The following is a 17,921-nucleotide window of genomic DNA, read 5'->3' as shown; positions in this document are numbered from 1 at the left end:
ATATTATGATACAAGGGATCTCCATTATTTTTATAGTCACTACCCTATACATTGTAGACAACCAGCTCTTAAAAATCCATCTTCTTTTTCCTGTGGAAAAAGCTAAATATTAAAAATTCGCTTCTTTCAGTGACTCTTCTCCCTCTTCAAAATCTTTCCCATTGGGCCAGGAGAATGGGTGGGTGGTGGCTGGAGCTGCATTGGGAGCCTGGTTGGTAAATGTCGTGGCATCTGTGCTGTGGCTGTGACCCCCATAACGCGGCTCTCCTCCAAGCCACAGCCGTCACCAACTCTGCATGATGAATCCCATTACCTCACAGGGCAAGAATTCTGCTTTATAAAATAGACTTCACATTTGGTCCCTGGCCCTGCTTGGGATGGAGCCTCTTTCATCTCCAGAGGCCTGGGGGCAGGAGGCAGAAGAGACGGTTCAGGAAATGTACACCAGACCACAGCCTGAGCCCAGAAACTGCAAACCCCTGCTCCCCTGGAGTGCTGGGACCTCTGGCTCCATGGGCAAGAGGGGAGGGTTCCCTCCATCCAGGACAGTGAGAGGACCTAGGTGGAGAAAGAGGCTCAACGGAGTGCCTGGCCAGGCCCATTCTCCATCATGTGTCAGACATCCTCCTCACGTTATCCTCAGATTCCTTTCAGCTGACCCACACCTCCCAGAAAACCTGTGTCATTATCTTCCTTGGCTAGACATCAACTCCCCGGATCTCCTTCCCTGGTGTGTCGAGGGAGGCATTCTTCTGCCTTTTCCTCCATTTCCACTCCGAGGAGTGAAATTTCAACCACAAATATGTCACAGGAACACATTTCTTTATCAGTAGAAATTCTGCTGCTGAAAAACCACTCAGTGTCCCACCACGACCACTTAGATAGTGAACAGCCCTCTGGACTCAGCCAGTAGAGGCAGCCAGGGCCCATCTGCAACATCCCCCCTTTGCACAAGTACTGGGTCACCCCCAGGTCACTGCTTGCCCTGCGTGATGCTGAGCATTTTACACAGTCAATGCAGGAGAGGGAGGAGATGGGGGTACGATCCCTGGGTGTGGAAGATCCCCTGGAGAAGGAAATGGCAACTCATTCCAGTATTCTTGCCTGGAAAACCCCACAGACAGAGGAGCCTGGCGAGCTGCGGTCCATGGGGTCGCAAAGAGTCAGACACAACTGAGCGACTAACATTTTCACTGTCACAGTGCCGCCTTGGTAACCACAAACGAGGTTACAGATGAAAATACCTAGCATGGTCCAGACACACCACAAGTCTTCAGTAACTGTTACTTGACTCAAACCCTTTTTCTGGTGATCAAGTCTCCACATAGGACCCTAGAGTGTATTGTGGAGACACTGGAAGGCCCTCCAATATCATCAGTTCGCACACTTTAGGCTGTGAGCAGGTTCAGAAATTTTCTGAGAATTTCTGTTCCAACTTTTCTGCTCTGTTTTTATTTATTTTATATAATATTAGGTATTTAAGAGAAAAGCAATTGGGGACATTTTTATTTTATTATGAATCAGATAAGGAGCATCAAAAATCAGAAAGAACTGTTTTATTTGAGTCTTCATGACCTTTAGTCTCTTGGGGCTTCTCAGGTGGCACTAGTGGCAAAGAACCCACCTGCCAAGGCAGGAAAGGAGAAGGGCATGGCGACCCACTCCAGTATTCCTCCCTGGAGAATCTCATGGACAGAGAAGCCTGGGGACTACGGCCCATAGGTTGCAAGGAGACAGACGCAACTGAAGTGACTGAGCACACATGCACGACATTGGTCTTAGACATCGATAAGAACCTTTTTACATATTATGATGAGCACCTTCCAATCATGCAGAGAGACATCCCCAAAGGCAATAGTTTTCCATGATTACTCATTTGCCTAACATATGCATATAAACACACATATATTTTTATATCTGTTTACAGCTTTATTACTTAAGTGTCTGTGATCCTCTTATTCAAGATAAAATTTATGTTTCAGATGGTTTGAAAACCAAGACACTTGCCTTTAATGGGCTGCCTCCCCAAGTCAATGGGGGGAGGAGAAGCCCCACCCCTGCTGACTCTGCTCCTGGCTCCCCTAGAATAGTGATCTCTGGAATCTGCAATCTGCAGCTCATGCTGGACTTGGGCAGCAGCATGTTAATCCCCCAGGGACCTGCACCCTCCACCCTGAAGACTTACTTAGCATTTGCCTGTCTGCTTCAAACTTAGATTTAAAAATCTGTAAGTTATGAGAATGGCCTGGACCACTGACCCAAGGGGGTTATCCAAGACCACCAAATAAGTTTACCCACATTGGATGAGTGACAGTAAGGGAATCCTTGGAGTAGATCCTTAGGGACCAGTTCCTGGTCTCCTCCCTTCCACTCCCAAGCTCTCTTGGAAAAGGCTTTTCATAACATGGAATTTAAAATATGTATAGGGGACTTCCCTGGTTGCCTAGTGGTTAGGATTCTGAGTTTTCAGTGAGCTAAGAAGTGTTAAGTGTGTTAGTCACCAAGTCGTGTCCAACTCTTTGTGACCCTATGGACTGTCACCCACCACGTTCCTCTGTCCATGGAATTCTCCAGGCAAGAATAATGGAGTGGGTTGCCATGTCCTCCTCCAGGGGATCTTCCTGATTCAGGATTTGAACCCACATCTCCTGGATTGCAGGTGGATTCTTTACCATCCGAGCTACCAGGGAAGCCTTTTCATAGCGGTGGCCTGAGTTCAATCCCTAGTCAGAGAAAATCCCACAAGCTGTATGGTGCAGTCAAAAAAATAATAAAATAAAAGTATAGGACTTGAATGACTTCGAAGAGCAAGAAGAGCATTCTAAACCGAGGTTTTAAAAAATGAAATTTAATAATTCAATGTTTGATAATTAATTTACACGTTCACCTTAACTTCCCAACAAAGATCATACCAGGTCTTAGGAGAGAGAACAAAATTTACCTCCCGCATGTCTTATCTGTGTCCCAAAGCTCCCATCTCAGAGGTAGATATTAGTGAGTTCCTAATGAACATCATTAATTATTGCTCTGAACACCACTGTGTGGGACATACACACACAGGGAAGACTTAGGGTTTTTTTTTTATTTCTTTGCAGCCAAAGATGGAGAAGCTCTATACAGTCAACAAAAACAAGACTGGGAGCTGACTGTGGCTTAGATCATGAACTCCTTATTGCCAAATTCAGACTCAAATTGAAGAAGGTGGTGAAAACCACTAGACCATTCAGGTATGACTTAAATCAAATCCCTTATGATTATACAGTGGAAGTGAGAAATAGATTTAAGGGACTAGATCTGATAGACAGAGTGCCTGATGAACTATGGATGGAAGTTCATGACACTGTACAGGAGACAGGGATCAAGACCATCCCCATGGAAAAGAAATGCAAAAAAGCAAAATGGCTGTCTGGGGAGGCCTTACAAATAGCTGTGAAAAGAAGAGAAGCAAAAGGCAAAGGAGAAAAGGAAAGATATGCATCTGAATGCAGAGTTCCAAAGAATAGCAAGGAGAGATAAGAAAACCTTCCTCAGCAATCAATGCAAAGAAACAGAGGAAAACAACAGAATGGGAAAGACTGGAGATCTCTTCAAGAAAATTAGAGATACCAAGGGAACATTTCTTGCAAAGATGGGCTCGATAAAGGACAGAAATGGTATGGACCTAACAGAAGCAGAAGATATTAAGAAGAAGTGGCAAGAATACACAGAACTGTACAAAAAAGAGCTTCACAACCCAGATAATCACGATGGTGTGATCACTCGCTTAGAGCCAGACATCCTGGAATGTGAAGTCAAGTGGGCCTTAGGAAGCATCACTATGAACAAAGCTAGTGGAGGTGATGGAATTCCAGTGGAGCTATTTCAAATCCTGAAATATGATGCTGTGAAAGTGCTGCACTCAATATGCCAGCAAACTTGGAAAACTCAGCAGTGGCCACAGGACTGGAAAAGGTCAGTTTTCCTTCCAATCCCAAAGAAAGGCAATGCCAAAGAATGCTCAAACTACCGCACAATTGCACTCATCTCACATGCTAGTAACGTAATGCTCAAAATTCTCCAAGCCAGGCTTCAGCAATACATGAACCGTGAACTTCCTGATGTTCAAGCTGGTTTTAGAAAAGGCAGAGGAACCAGAGATCAAATTGCCAACATCTGTTGGATCATTAAAAAAGCAAGAGAGTTCCAAAAAAACATCTATTTCTGCTTTATTGACTATGCCAAGGCCTTTGACTGTGTGGATCACAATAAACTGGAAAATTCTGAAAGAGATAGGCATACCAGACCACCTGACCTGCCTCTTGAGAAACCTGTATGCAGGTCAGGAAGCAACAGTTAGAATTGGACATGGAACAACAGACTGGTTCCAAATAGAAAAAGGAGTACGTCAAGGCTGTATATTGTCACCCTGCTTATTTAACTTCTATACAGAGTACATCATGAGAAACACTGGGATGGAAGAAGCACAAGCTAGACTCAAGATTGCCGGGAGAAATATCAATAACCTCACATATGCAGATGACACCACCCCTGTGGCAGAAAGCGAAGAAGAACTAAACAGCCTCTTGATGAAGTGAAAGAGGAGAGTGAAAAAGTTGGCTTAAAGCTCAACATTCAGAAAACTAAGATCATGGCATCTGGTCCCATCACTTCATGGCAAATAGTTGGGAAAACAGTGGAAACAGTGGCAGACTTTGTTTTTTTGGGCTCCAAAATCACTGCAGATGGTGATTGCAGCCATGAAATTAAGACACTTACTCCTTGGAAGGAAAGTTATGACCAACCTAGATAACATTAAAAAGCAGAGATATTACTTTACCAACAAAGTTCCATCTAGTCAAGGCTATGGTTTTTCCAGTAGTCATGTATGGATGTGAGAGTTGGACTGCTGAAGAATTGATGCTTTTGAAGTGGTGTTGGAGAAGACTCTTGAGAGTCCCTTGGACTGCAAGGAGATCCAACCAGTCGATCCTAAAGGAGATCAGTCCTGGATGTTCATTGGAAGGACTGATGCTAAAGCTGAAACTCCAGTACTTTGGCCATCTCATGCAAAGAGTTGGTGATAGACAGGGAGGCCTGGCGTGCTGTGATTCATGGGGTCACAAAGAGTCGGACATGACTGAGCGACTGAATTGAACTGATAAAGAGGGTTTACTTGTTATGTAAAATAAGTGACGTGAACATGCTGAAATATAAGAGGATCAAACTGTTCCCTAACCACCGCCTATTCTCAGATGGAAACCCAACCGAAAAAGGGGAATGACTCATCTTAAATCCACAATCAAAGAGACACCATTTCTTTCTTTTCTAAACTCCACTTGGGAATTAGAGTCCAGGATGGATGAACATATTTAGCCTCAATCTGAACAAAATTAGAGAACATGGGCCACCAATATTAAATCTGGTGGACTGTATCTGGAAGAATTTGCCATCTGGTTGTGTGTGGACATCCTGTGCTGTTAGCATGGGGGACAGTTTCCACTGAAGGCAGGACTTGCCCAGTGTACCTTACGGCATCAGATTTCAGGCCTTGTCTGGGACGCATTGCCCCGGGCACACAGTGTCCCTGTCTTTTTACAAGGGTGATGTTTTTACAGTGCTCCATGAATTAATCGCAGTATCTGCCCCTCATTAACCACTTCACTACCTGCCTGCCATCATTCTAAGCATTTTAGGGGCATTTTCTAATGTAAGCTTGTCAGCGGTCTTCTGTCATAGACAGCATTAGACCAGGTTTGTATATTAGGAAGCTGGTGCCTAGAGAAAGTATTATTATTTTAATTGGAGGATGATTGCTTCACAATGTTGTATTGATTTCTACTGCACAACAACATGAATCAGCTACATACCCCTTCCCTCCTGAGGCTCCCTCTGTCCCACCCCTCTAGCCCGATTCACCCTCTGCAGCCTGTTTCACTCAACTGTGAGTTCACCCTGCTCTCTGCCCACTTGGACACAGCCAAGGTACTGGGAACCCAGGGAAGAAATGGCCTTGACTTTATCTCTTTGACTTTCCTGTCTTAATTTTTCACAAAAATGTATACAAGAAATAGGAGGTTAAAAACTAAACCTGGACCTATATCCCCAAGCACTGAGGAGTTAGGTTGACCAGGGATCTTTGATCTCTGTTCTCTGCAGGTAGAGGCTGGGCTCCTACCGTTTAGTGTAATCGTTCTCAAAGTGCAGCCCTGGGGCCAGCAGCATCAGCATCATCTGGGAGCTCAATGGAAAGATAGATTCCTGGGCCCCACAAGTGAAAGGGAAACCATGGCAGTAGGAGTCAGCAACCTGTGTTTTTAAAGCTCTTCAGGGATTCTGAGGTTCACCAAGTCATAGAACCTCTGGCTTAGTGAAATAACAAACAGACCCAGAAAGGGCTTAGCAGTGAAGCCAGTGAAATACAGGAGGTCAGGATTTTCAAAACTAGTCTTGTGAATTTCATATTTAGAATCACAACATCATAATATGAAATGGGAAGAAAGTTTGGAAGCTTTTTCATTTATCTCACACTTGGAAAACTGAAGCCCAGAGAGGCAAAGTGTGTTATTCCTAGTCACACAGCAAACAAAGATGTTTCAGAGCCTTCCATTGGAACCAGGCCCCCTGCTCCAAACTCTGAGTCATTTTCTGCAATTCAATTTCCCTTCCAGCTCCCAAATATACCTTCCACAACTGTAGCTTCTCCCAAGTCTGTGTTTAGAGATTGTCTAAGAGTCTGCTGCTGCTGCTACTGCTGCTGCTGCTAAGTCGCTTCAGTCGTGTCCAACTCTGTGCGACCCTATAGACGGCAGCCCACCAAGCTCCACTGTCCCTGGGATTCTCCAGGCAAGAACACTGGAGTGGGTTGCCATTTCCTTCTCCAGTGCATGCAAGTGAAAAGTGAAAGTGAAGTCACTCAGTCGTGTCTGACTCTTAGCGATCCCATGGACTGCAGCCCACCAGGCTCCTCTGTCCATGGGATTTTCCAGGCAAGAGTACTGGAGTGGGGTGCCATTGCCTTCTCCGAGTCTAAGAGTCTATGAGTGGAAAAAAAAAAATTTTATCCTTACTTTAAACATAAAGTAGCACTTTCTCTTCTTATAGTTCTATTATGTATCAATATTTATATACTCACAATTTTTGCAGCAATTAATTAAACATCTTATTCAAATTAGTATAATAATTTTTACTTCCTCTTTTATTGCATGGTTGGGTTAGCATCAAAGTTGTTACTTTTTCAAATTTTTCTTACACATTTGCATAATTTTTTCTGCAAAACTCAGAACTATGCTTCTTTATCTCTCTGGGAAGATAATTATCTCAGATTACTCTAATCATGATGTGCTCAGTGATGCTGTTTGACAGTCTTTTCTGAGCTGTGGGAAGCCATTTTTCTAAAATTTTTTATCCCCATATCCAAACCTACATTTTCCCATTCTCACAGAGCAAATCAGATGGCCAGACAAAAAATTAAAGTGATTTACTTGTGAAAATAACTAGGTAATTGGCATTCAAGATGATGGGTCATCAGAATCAAATAGTTGGAGATTTTAGGTGGGTTATTTGTTGAGTAGTTACTATTGCACTTAATATTTTAATTTTTTCCTTTCCTGTGAAGTTTGAGAGACCAACCTATTCAGAGATACTCTTGACTGCGTTTCATGCTAATGATATTCTGGAACACACAGAGGTGGGCACCCTCCCACCCAGATAGGAGATGTGGTCATGACTCTTCAGTAGAGTCACTCAAGCTTTATTTCACAAAGACCATAACTTTTTTTTCTGACTTATTTTCAATTTTCTTATTTAAAAAAAAAAGCAATTAAGTGCTTACTATCTTTCTTCTCAGAAAGAATCATGGATAATCTCAGAGAATTAAAATGATATTATGAATCCATACTGTAAGAGCTTGCAATCTAGAGCCAACTCAAGGGTATCAATATCCAATGGTACAGGGAGAAAAAGACCTGACATTTAAAACAAGAACGCAATGCCTTGGTTAGCATGTAAGAGTGGCCTGGCACATAAATCAGGCACAAATCACTCTTTCTTCAGAAAAAATAACTCAATTGAGCACCTTTTGTGAGAAAGGTTAAGAGGTCTTACAGATCAGAAGTTGGAAGAAGAAATGAAGGAGGAAAGAAAGTGTTTAGCCCTCTTTCTTTCCTCCTCTGCTTGAGGAAAGTTGGAGTTTCAGAGTCACTCATGAACAGCTGAAGACATGAAAAGAGCAGGTGAGATAAAAGAAGGATTGAGGAGATGGTAGAGGGAAAAGAAGTCTAGTAGGAGCTGAGCTTGGAGAAGGCAATGGCACCCCACTCCAGTACTCTTGCCTGGAAAATCCCATGGATGGAGGAGCCTGGTAGGCTGCAGTCCATGGGGTGGCTAAGAGTCGAACACGACTGAGCGGCTTCACTTTTCACTTTTCACTTTCATGCATTGGAGAAGGAAATGGCAACCCACTCCAGTGTTCTTGCCTGGAGAATCCCAGGGACGGGGGAGCCTGGTGGGCTGCTGTCTATAGGGTCGCACAGAGTTGGACACGACTGAAGCAACTCAGCAGCAGCAGCAGGAGCTGAGGTGCTGGCCAGCAAGGCACTCCCCCAGTCCTGTGTTACTAATCACCAGGCAGATAAGTCCAAAGTAGGGCACAGCAGGAGAGTAAAAGAGCGTGGCTCAGAAAGCCTTTCTGCTAAAGCAAGGACGGTCACTCCTGTTCACAGACCCAGGGGTTTCCTGACATTCAATTCACGTGAAGTCCTTAGGGCACATGAGAAAAGAAGAATTACTAGAACTAGCAGTTGATATTATGATTAAAAACAATCTAATTGAAAACCCCTAAAATGACATTCCAATATAAAGCTAATGATCCTAAAACTTGGTCTTAAGGACAACCCCTAGGGAACTTTTAAAAACACAAAATATTGAGTTCAATACAGACCTTTTTGGGCCATAGCTGTTTACAAGACTACATGGTTTAGGAGCCTCTCGGGAGATTCTGATACACATTTAGGGGTCTATGCCTAAGCAATTTGAAAAATATATTAAATTTCAAAATTACTGAGGCACTTTGTCAAAGATAATGGCAAATTCTGACTCTTCCTCTCTGTTGGGTTGGCCACTCTTCTTCTACATCCAAGCTTCTCAAATGATTTCCATCTACTGATTAATTCAGAAGGAGAAAACTATTTGGGGAGCAAACCCATGTCTACCCCACACTGTTGCTGAAAAAAAAAAAAGAAAAACTCTATCACTATAATAGAAAGAGAAATGTCTTCATTTCAATAATAGGTGAATCAAGAATCAGGGCGAATTATTAACAATCTACTTGGAAGTCAAGACTCCACACCCCCAAGTAGTCCCCAGTTCCCTGCTGAGAGCATTGCCCTGGAAGACCAAGCCATGAATCAAATATATATCAATGTCTCTTACGAAATATACATGGAATGTCAGGGCAAATGCGCCATCCATGCCCGGTCCCCTAAAAGGGCCCTCTTATCCCCGCTAGCCTGAGTCTGACTCATAACCCACGTGCTGGGTGGCTTAAGAATTAGAGTTTTAAGAATGAGTCAACAGGCTCCAGAAGCCCACATATTATTTGCATTGTGATATGGGACACTCATCACTAGACTATCTTCCAAAAGAACTGTGCTGGTCAGTTCATTTCAGTACCTATGATCTAAATTACAATCATTTTTAGAAAGCCTGTTAAGTGGTCCATTAAAAAGTCAGCTTCCAAAGTCATAAGAGATTTAAGATTTCTGGTGTCAAACAGGTGCTCAGAAATCATTCTATAGCAAGAACAAATGAACTGAAAAAAATTTTAATCAACCCAGGCTCTTTTAATTTAATGCACTGCAACAATATGACACTGGGAAGAATGATATTTGCCTTTTTTCTTTCAAGAGGACAACAGATGCCAGAAAGAGAAGGTAAAAGGAAGAAACAACCTCATCAGGTCACTAATTTATTGGTCAAATCAATTATTTATTATTGTCACTAAATATTGATTAAATAGCCATGGTTTGATTAGCACAATATGAGGAAGTACTCTTTTATTTCTTAGCCTTCTGTGTCTGTGTCTGAGGTCTTAACCATTTATGACCCTTTTCTACCAGAAAAATACTCTTGAAGCACAGTTCTAATCACCTCTCTCTTGCTCAAAACTCCCCAGAGACTCTTCCCTTTTGGACCAAAATCATTGTCTCATGTGCAACTCCTCCATAAGTGCTCCTTGGAAGGAAAGCTATAACAAACCTAGACAGCATATTAAAGAAGCAGAGACATCACTTTTCCGACAAAGATCTGTATAGTCGAAGCTATGGTTTTTCTGGGAGTCATATACGAATTTGAGAGTTGGACCACAAAGAATGCTGAGCACAAAGAACTGATGCTTTCAAACTGTGGTTCTGGGGAGTGTGGTGTTTGAAGAGTCCCTTGGACTGCAAGGAGATCAAACCAGTCAATCCTAAAGGAAATCAGGAAATTTCCTGACTATTCATTGGAAAGACTGATACTGAAGCTGAAGCTCCAATACTGTGGCCACCTGATTCAAAGAGCTGACTCATTGAGAAAGACCCTGATGCTGGGAAAGATCAAAGGCAGGAGGAGAAGGGGACGACAGAACATGAGATGGTTAAATAGCATCACAGACTCAATGGACATGAATTTGAGCAAACTCTAGGAGAGAGTGAAGGACAGGAGAGCCTGGCATGCTACAGTCCAGGGAGTTGCAGAGTCAGATATGACCTAGGGAGTCAATAACAACAACAAAGTAAGCACTGTTCTCTTAGCTACAAAGGGCATTAGAACTTGTGGAGGATCAGAATATGCCACCTTGGCATAAGGATTATTATGAGGTGCAGGCATTTGAGATTCAATAGAAAGGAGCCTTACTGGAGCTTCCCTTATCTAACAAAAGAGAGAAACATTTGAGAAATGAGTACACACTTAAGACCCCTCTCCCAAGGAAGTTTATGGTCATGAACAAGACGGAAAGTTGAGTTTCCCCCATATACTTATTTGCATTCTCTCAGAAGCCCAAAACGTTTTTCCTTTGTCTTATCACTTCTCTACAAATTTATTCTTCTCTGTTAATCTGCTATATAATACCAAGTACTAACCACCCATTTGGGTTACTCACCACTGTGTTTCTCCTGTGTGTATTCATGATACATGTGATAATAAACTGTTTTTTTTTTTTCCTTTTTCTTGTTAAAAAATCTAATCAGGATGTCTTATTAACTCTTTTAACATTTTTTTGATGTCTTGGTCTTTCCTAGCTCATGGAAGAAAATTAAGTTCTTTTATTAAAGGGCCATGGAATTCTCCTGTGATTAATAAAGGTTACAAAAAAGAGAGACTGTAATATCCTCTTACCAGACCATCCACTTGTGCCACACAATAGAACAAGGATGACACGGCCATAGAGAGTTCAACCCTCAATAGGCTCTTCTTTCCTGCCAACTCTTCGACTGCCCTCCACTCCAACTCCTTCTCTTTCCAACTTTTATAAGTTGAAGGCCCAGTCTGAAGGAAGCTTAATTCTCCCCACAGGGTGAAGACATTTCAACCCTCAAGCTCTTATTTGAATGTATACTTTGCAGTCAAGGAATCTCTGTCCATTGTGAGTAGAAGCTCTCTATTGTGCCTTCTCTGCTATTCCAGGGAAGGCAGGGTTGTCTGCAGTCCCACGGTATAGATAACAGTGGTTTCTGACTCATCTTTGGTATTTACACTAGAGGGAGCTACAGTTGAGGTCCCCATGGCTTACCCAGGGGGCAAGCTCATCTCACCAAGGAGAACATAAACTACGTGTCTGTTATGAAGGAAGGCTATTCTTCCTGTTATGAATCTAAGGCTATTCTTATGTTATGACTCCAAGTCCGCCTGCCTCCTTGTTTACTGTTTTACTTCTTGGACCTTGGGTGCAAAGGCTTGACTCCTCCCACCCCCATCCCTTCGCTTGATGAAACAATAAACCCAATTTGAAACATGAGCTTGACCTAAGTTACAAGAGTCATCTCACCAGCTATAAATGGCCCTGTGAGTGAATTCCCTTCAAAATGGTCCCCAGCATGTCCAGCTTCACCTTCAGTAAGAGGAAGGGAGGAAAGATTTTTTATTCTTCTTACCACAAATGCAAGACTTGCACAACTCACACCACCCATTCTCCAGCCTCACCTTCCACCACTCCACCCCTGTGGATCAGGGTTCCTTGCTGTTTTCCCAAAGCAGGCCGTGTTCCCTAATGCCTCTGTACCTACACATGCTATTATTTTAAGCTTGGAGAATCTTCTCCATATTTCCACACTAATCCCTGCCCCTCCCATTACTATTCCATTACTCTCCAGTTTTGGGATATCTTGTACTCATTAGCTGAAATTTTGGAAGCTTTTTCATACTCTGCCTTCCTCTTAGGATTGGAAGGCCATCCTTCGTGTTTCACACTGACTGAATATAGCTCTATCATATCATTGCCACAGTGGGATGTTTCTCTATTTCAGCTATGAAACAGAAAGCTCCTGGAGATAGAGATTAATGTGTGTGTTTTTTTATACCTTCAGGGTTTATTAAAGTACTTGATTCAGAGCCAATGCTCGTCAGCCACTTTTGAATTATTGGCTGATGGTAAGTATATAGATGGTTAGATAGCCAGATGGATGGATGGGTAGATAATAGGTGGGTAGATACAGAATGAGATTTTCATCAGAAAGAATAGAATTTCTTCACATATATTTGATTTTGTCTTCCATCCAAGTGGAGCAGAATATGGCTTTAGGAAGCAATGTCATTCACTCAGAGACACTGGCAGATAACTCTCAGGTCTTTCCCTGGTATATTTGCAAATGTGACTCTGGGGAAAATAAAACCCAAGATTTGGGGCAGGTGAATGTGTGTTTGTGTATGTGTGTCTTGTGATATTGGAATAGAAGTGGATAGAAGGACCTTGAGGAAGTGAACCTTAAAAACAGTGTAAGATGGATGAGAACTTTTGCTGGTAAGGGAAAATCTTAATCAACTAAGCACATTACTTTCTCAGATCAAAAAGCAAAAGAGAATCATTTGTTTGGCACCTTTGTTATTGGGCCTCTCCCTCTAGCTGGCCAGTACCTGTTCTAGCATTTTCCATCTCAGAAGGTAACATCAATATTCTCCCTTCAACAGACAACCCCTCAGCTGGATGTTCTTCCAAAAACACAACTTTCTCTGAAAAAAAGGATCAAAACAAGAGGCAGAGCTTTGCATTTCATTTGGACTCTGGGCCTCATTTTCTCTGGACCCACGATCTGACTTCTTTAGAAATTCTGGTCCAAAGGCTAATTAATGCCTATACTCACAAATAAATAAGACATTGAAAATAAAGGTGAAAGTCACTCAATTGTGTCCTACTCATTGTGACTCCATGGACTATATAATCCGTGGAATTCTCCAGGCCAGAATACTGGAGTGGGTAGCCGTTTCCTTCTCCAGGAGATCTTCCCAACCCAAGGATTGAACCCAGGTCTCCCACACTGCAGGGGGATTCCTTACCAGCTGAGCTGCCAGGGAAGCCCAAGAATACTGGAATGGGTAGCCTATCCCTTTTCCAGGGGATCTTACCAGCCCAGGAATCGAACTGGAGTCTCCTGCAATGCTGGTGGATTCTTTACCAGCTGAGCTATCAGGGAAGCACTAAATAAGACATTAGAAAAATTAGATTAGATCCATGTGCTGGAACTGAATAGAAATCCCCAATATAGTTGAATAGTGACTTCCATACATGTTTTTACCAACACACACACAAACTCAAACTGAAACAACTTTCACAAACCAATATAGATAGCTTCAAATGTCCGACTGCCATTTCAAGCTCTAATAACTTCAGAAAAATGAATGCTCCAGACAGAATAGCATCATTTGAATGTTTATTTGAATTAATCATATATTTATTATTCAGTTTTGTGAATTTTGAAAGACATATTTTTTATTTCTTTCAATATTTGCCACCTCCAATCAGAGGTAATGAAACAAAAAAAGTTAAAGTTGAAAATGTATTTTTGAGAATACATCTAAAACTAAAGTAAACCTTTAAGTAAACCTTTTATTTTGATGCTCTGAACATACTTTTTGCATTCTCTGATACTTTGCTCTATTCAATTATATTCTTTTCTATTTTTTCTAATGGATGTTATTGCATTCTGTTTGTCTTTTCTAAATACTGATCTCACCCTCATAAATTGGTTTCATGACCTGCAAATTAAAAACACAACTCTAGAAGACCAGAAGAAGTATGCCTGGGTAAAGGAAAAATCCATCTTCCTTGGTTCAAGAGCTCAGTCCTTCTGGGCTCTGGTGAGTTGCAGATCCATTCTTTTCCCGAATACCCTGGTGAATAAAAGTCACTAAAGCAAAGGTGGGATGAGGTATGTGGGGCTCCTTGCTAAAGAAAATAATTCCCGTCACCACCTGGCAGAGCTGACAGTGCCTTAGGGCTGTGTGTGTCACTGCAGGAAGTCATCATCTTAACAAGGTCTGAAAGCAATGGATTCTTGGGATACAATGATTCTGTGACATAATGGAACATTTTCTGCACTCAGGAACATCTGAAAGTCTTTTACTTGTTAACAGTGAATCTTGTCCCCTGCCAGCTCTCTCTGCTCCCCATTTCCCATCCTTGGTAACAGAATAATGGTAATGAAAAACACCCAAAGTGGAAATGACAAGCTTTTAAAAAGCAGTCACCAAGTTTAGAAGCCTAGAACAGAGGAGAAATAAAATCATATCCTCTGTGACGTATTCTCTTGCTAAAGATGCCTGGTTCTAATCACTGCAGTTATACCAACCACCCCTAGCTTATGACACTATGAGGCTACTAATATACCACTCATACTCAACTCTTTCCAACTTTTATCTTCTTAGCTCTAGTCACATGCACTTTACCTCTCACTTACTTTAAACTACATCTCTAGAGCTCTGTCTACTATCTCTTGTATGCGTCACCATATTTTAGAGCATTTTCAATTGCAAGTTAACAAATAATCAATTAATAAATATTGACCCATTAATAACAGTGTCTTGATGTTCCTAAGATCAGTTAACTTGCCTCCTGAGATCAGGAGGCACAATGATATCCTCAAGGATCCAGCTTTTTCCATTTCTGTGTTCTGCCATTCTCAGCACAGAGGCCTTCATCATCAATCTTACCACTTTATTGGTTCAAGATGGCTGCCAATGACCACTGCTCCATACATCACATCCACACCCTGGAACCATCCTGAGTCAAAAGCCACTGAGGGAATCGTCTCCTTACCCTTCCTATTCTTAGATTCTGCTTGTCAGCAGATTTCTGCTCAGGACCCACTGGTCAGGATTAGGTCCATACTTATGCCCCAGTTGTAAGGAAAGCTGGGGAAAGTGAGTCTTTGGCATTTTCAATTTCTACAGCAAGAGGAAATCTCTACCAGCAAGGAAGACAAGCAGCCCTAGAGTTCTGTGTTCAGTCTTGCCCACTGCATTTTTGAACAGACCACTTTGTGATTGCTCTCGGGTAAGAGGGAACACACAGGTTTGGTTTCAACTCTATGTGAATCAGTTAACTTAGATTTATCAAAAGATAATCCCCTCTGCCTATGTGGAGGGAGAAGCATCTTGACACAATGCCTGTTAATGTTCACAGGGATGTTGGGTATACAGAAGGATCAGGACAAAGCCATTCCCCAAACTATCAACCAATTATAACAGCTCCGTGGTACTGAGTCGGGAGGACAGCAATTGTTATTCAACTAATAATGCAGAGTCCCCCATTTTGTTACTATCTTTACTTTGCATGTGAAGACATTAGCTGTAGAGAGATGTCTCTAGACACCAGTACTATATTTTAAATCCATCATACACAAAATAACTTTTCAAAAAGAGCATTTTGATCATGTGATCCAATCAGCAAAGATGTACTGGAAACTTACTGTGCAAACAGCTTAGTGATAGGAATGAGGGATGTAGCATGAGAAGAGTAGAAGGCATTTGAAATGATAGATGTGTGTGCATGTGTGTATGTGTGTGCATATGCACACACATGCCAAACTTATACTTAATGTTTGGCTCATATCTCTGAATTAAGACTCAGAATTTGATTTGGTGAAATTACCCATTAATGTCTATTACCCATTGATGTCTACTGCCCTTTGCTGGTCTAAGTGTGTTGGTCTTGAATCTTAAGATAGGAAATATCCAGAGACTTCCTTGGTGGCCCAGTGGCTAAGACTCTGTGCTCCCAATGCAGGGGACCTGGGTTTGATCTCTGGTCAGGGAACTAGACCCCACATGCTGCAACTAAGACCTGGTACAGCCAAATAAATAAACATTTTTTAAAAGATAGGAAACATCTGTATTTCTATCTTTATACTCTTTTCTACCAGCCCAGCTCCTGGCAAATGATAGGTAATTAAAGAATATAATCATTGTGTTAAGTTCCTTAAGGACACAACAATACTATATTAGGTTTTAATTCTCATAGAGTTTTTATTCTAGAATAAAAGTAAAGTAAAAAGGAAAAGAAAAACAAGAGAAAGATTTTTTTCTACCTTTATGGAAGCAATCTTAAAAATTAATTCCCAATATTAAAAAAAAGAAAAAAAAAAACAAAAAAGTTATTTCCAAAATAGTTTTAGGAAATTTCTCATTCATTCTCAACTTCTCATTCATTCAGTAAGTATTTATTGAGTGCTTACTATATGCTTTGCTCTATACACCTTGAGTAAATACATGCTTCCTTGCTGCTGCTGCTGCTAAGTCGCTTCAGTCGTGTCTGACTCTGTGCGACCCCAGAGACAGCAGCTCACTAGGCTCCCCCATCCCTGGGGTTCTCCAGGCAAGAACACTGGAGTGGGTTGCCATTTCCTTCTCCAATGCATGAAAGTGAAAAGTGAAAGTGAAGTAAGTGAATGTGAAGTCGCTCAATCGTGTCCAACTCCTAGCGACCCCATGGAAGTGCAGCCCACCAGGCTCCTCCGTCCATGGGACTTGCCAGGCAAGAGTACTGGAGTGGGTTGCCATTTCCTTCTCCACATGCTTCCTTAGGGAACAGCATTTATTTGCATGTGTGAGTTATGTCATACTGAGCATCATATCAGCCCCCCTCACAGGTATAAGATACGCTCTGCACCTCCTTACTTTCTGATGCCTGAGACCATCATTTGGATTAGCTACAAAGAAAAGTGCCTAATCCTTTGGTGAAGATGAAGCATATTCTGGCTAGCTGGATGCAAGCAGTCCCAGTTCAACTGGCCATCAGCACTGAGCCAGCTGGTGTCCTCCTTTACCCTTACACAGGTTTGAGGGGCCCTCTTGGTGACCTTCCCCAGAAGAGATGAGCCAGTGTTTGATCAAGGGGCTGTGAAAGTGGCCACCCACTGGGACCTCCCAAACTCTCACAGTTCTTTCCAACTTGACTTGCCATCTTATCTTCCTTTGCTCAATAGAGAGTCATGTCTCAGTGTCATTTAATGACTTTAAGTAAAGCTAAAAACTAACAGAACACTTGAAAAGTAAGTTAGAATCAATTTGCAATATGTGTCTTTTCTCATGGTAGTACTTACTGAGAACATCTGATTAGAACAGCAGAGAAGTCAGATCAGGTACACATCTGAAACTGAGCTGGTTTCTGGACAGCCATCCCCAAAGTCTGAAACTGTCTTGCTTAGAATCCCAAAAGGTAATATCTGTGTCAGGAAGAATGCTATTTCTGCTAAGCCTATAGGGTTGTTTCCTTTCCAAAGACACTCATCTTCCCCCATGTCAAGATAAGGTGCACATAGAGGCAAGAAATATTATCTGAGTGTGAAAATTCAACTGCTTCATTTAAAAATGAAAATTGAATAAATAGTTTTATCACTACTATTGAATTAGTACAGGTGAATTTTTTTCTCGTAATAGAAGTACTCTTGAAAAGTTGGATGTTCATGGAA

The sequence above is a fragment of the Bos mutus genome, chromosome 16 (assembly GCF_027580195.1).
Source record: "Bos mutus isolate GX-2022 chromosome 16, NWIPB_WYAK_1.1, whole genome shotgun sequence".
Taxonomy (NCBI): Eukaryota; Metazoa; Chordata; class Mammalia; order Artiodactyla; family Bovidae; genus Bos; species Bos mutus.
Note: the sequence above shows the minus strand (reverse complement) of the source record.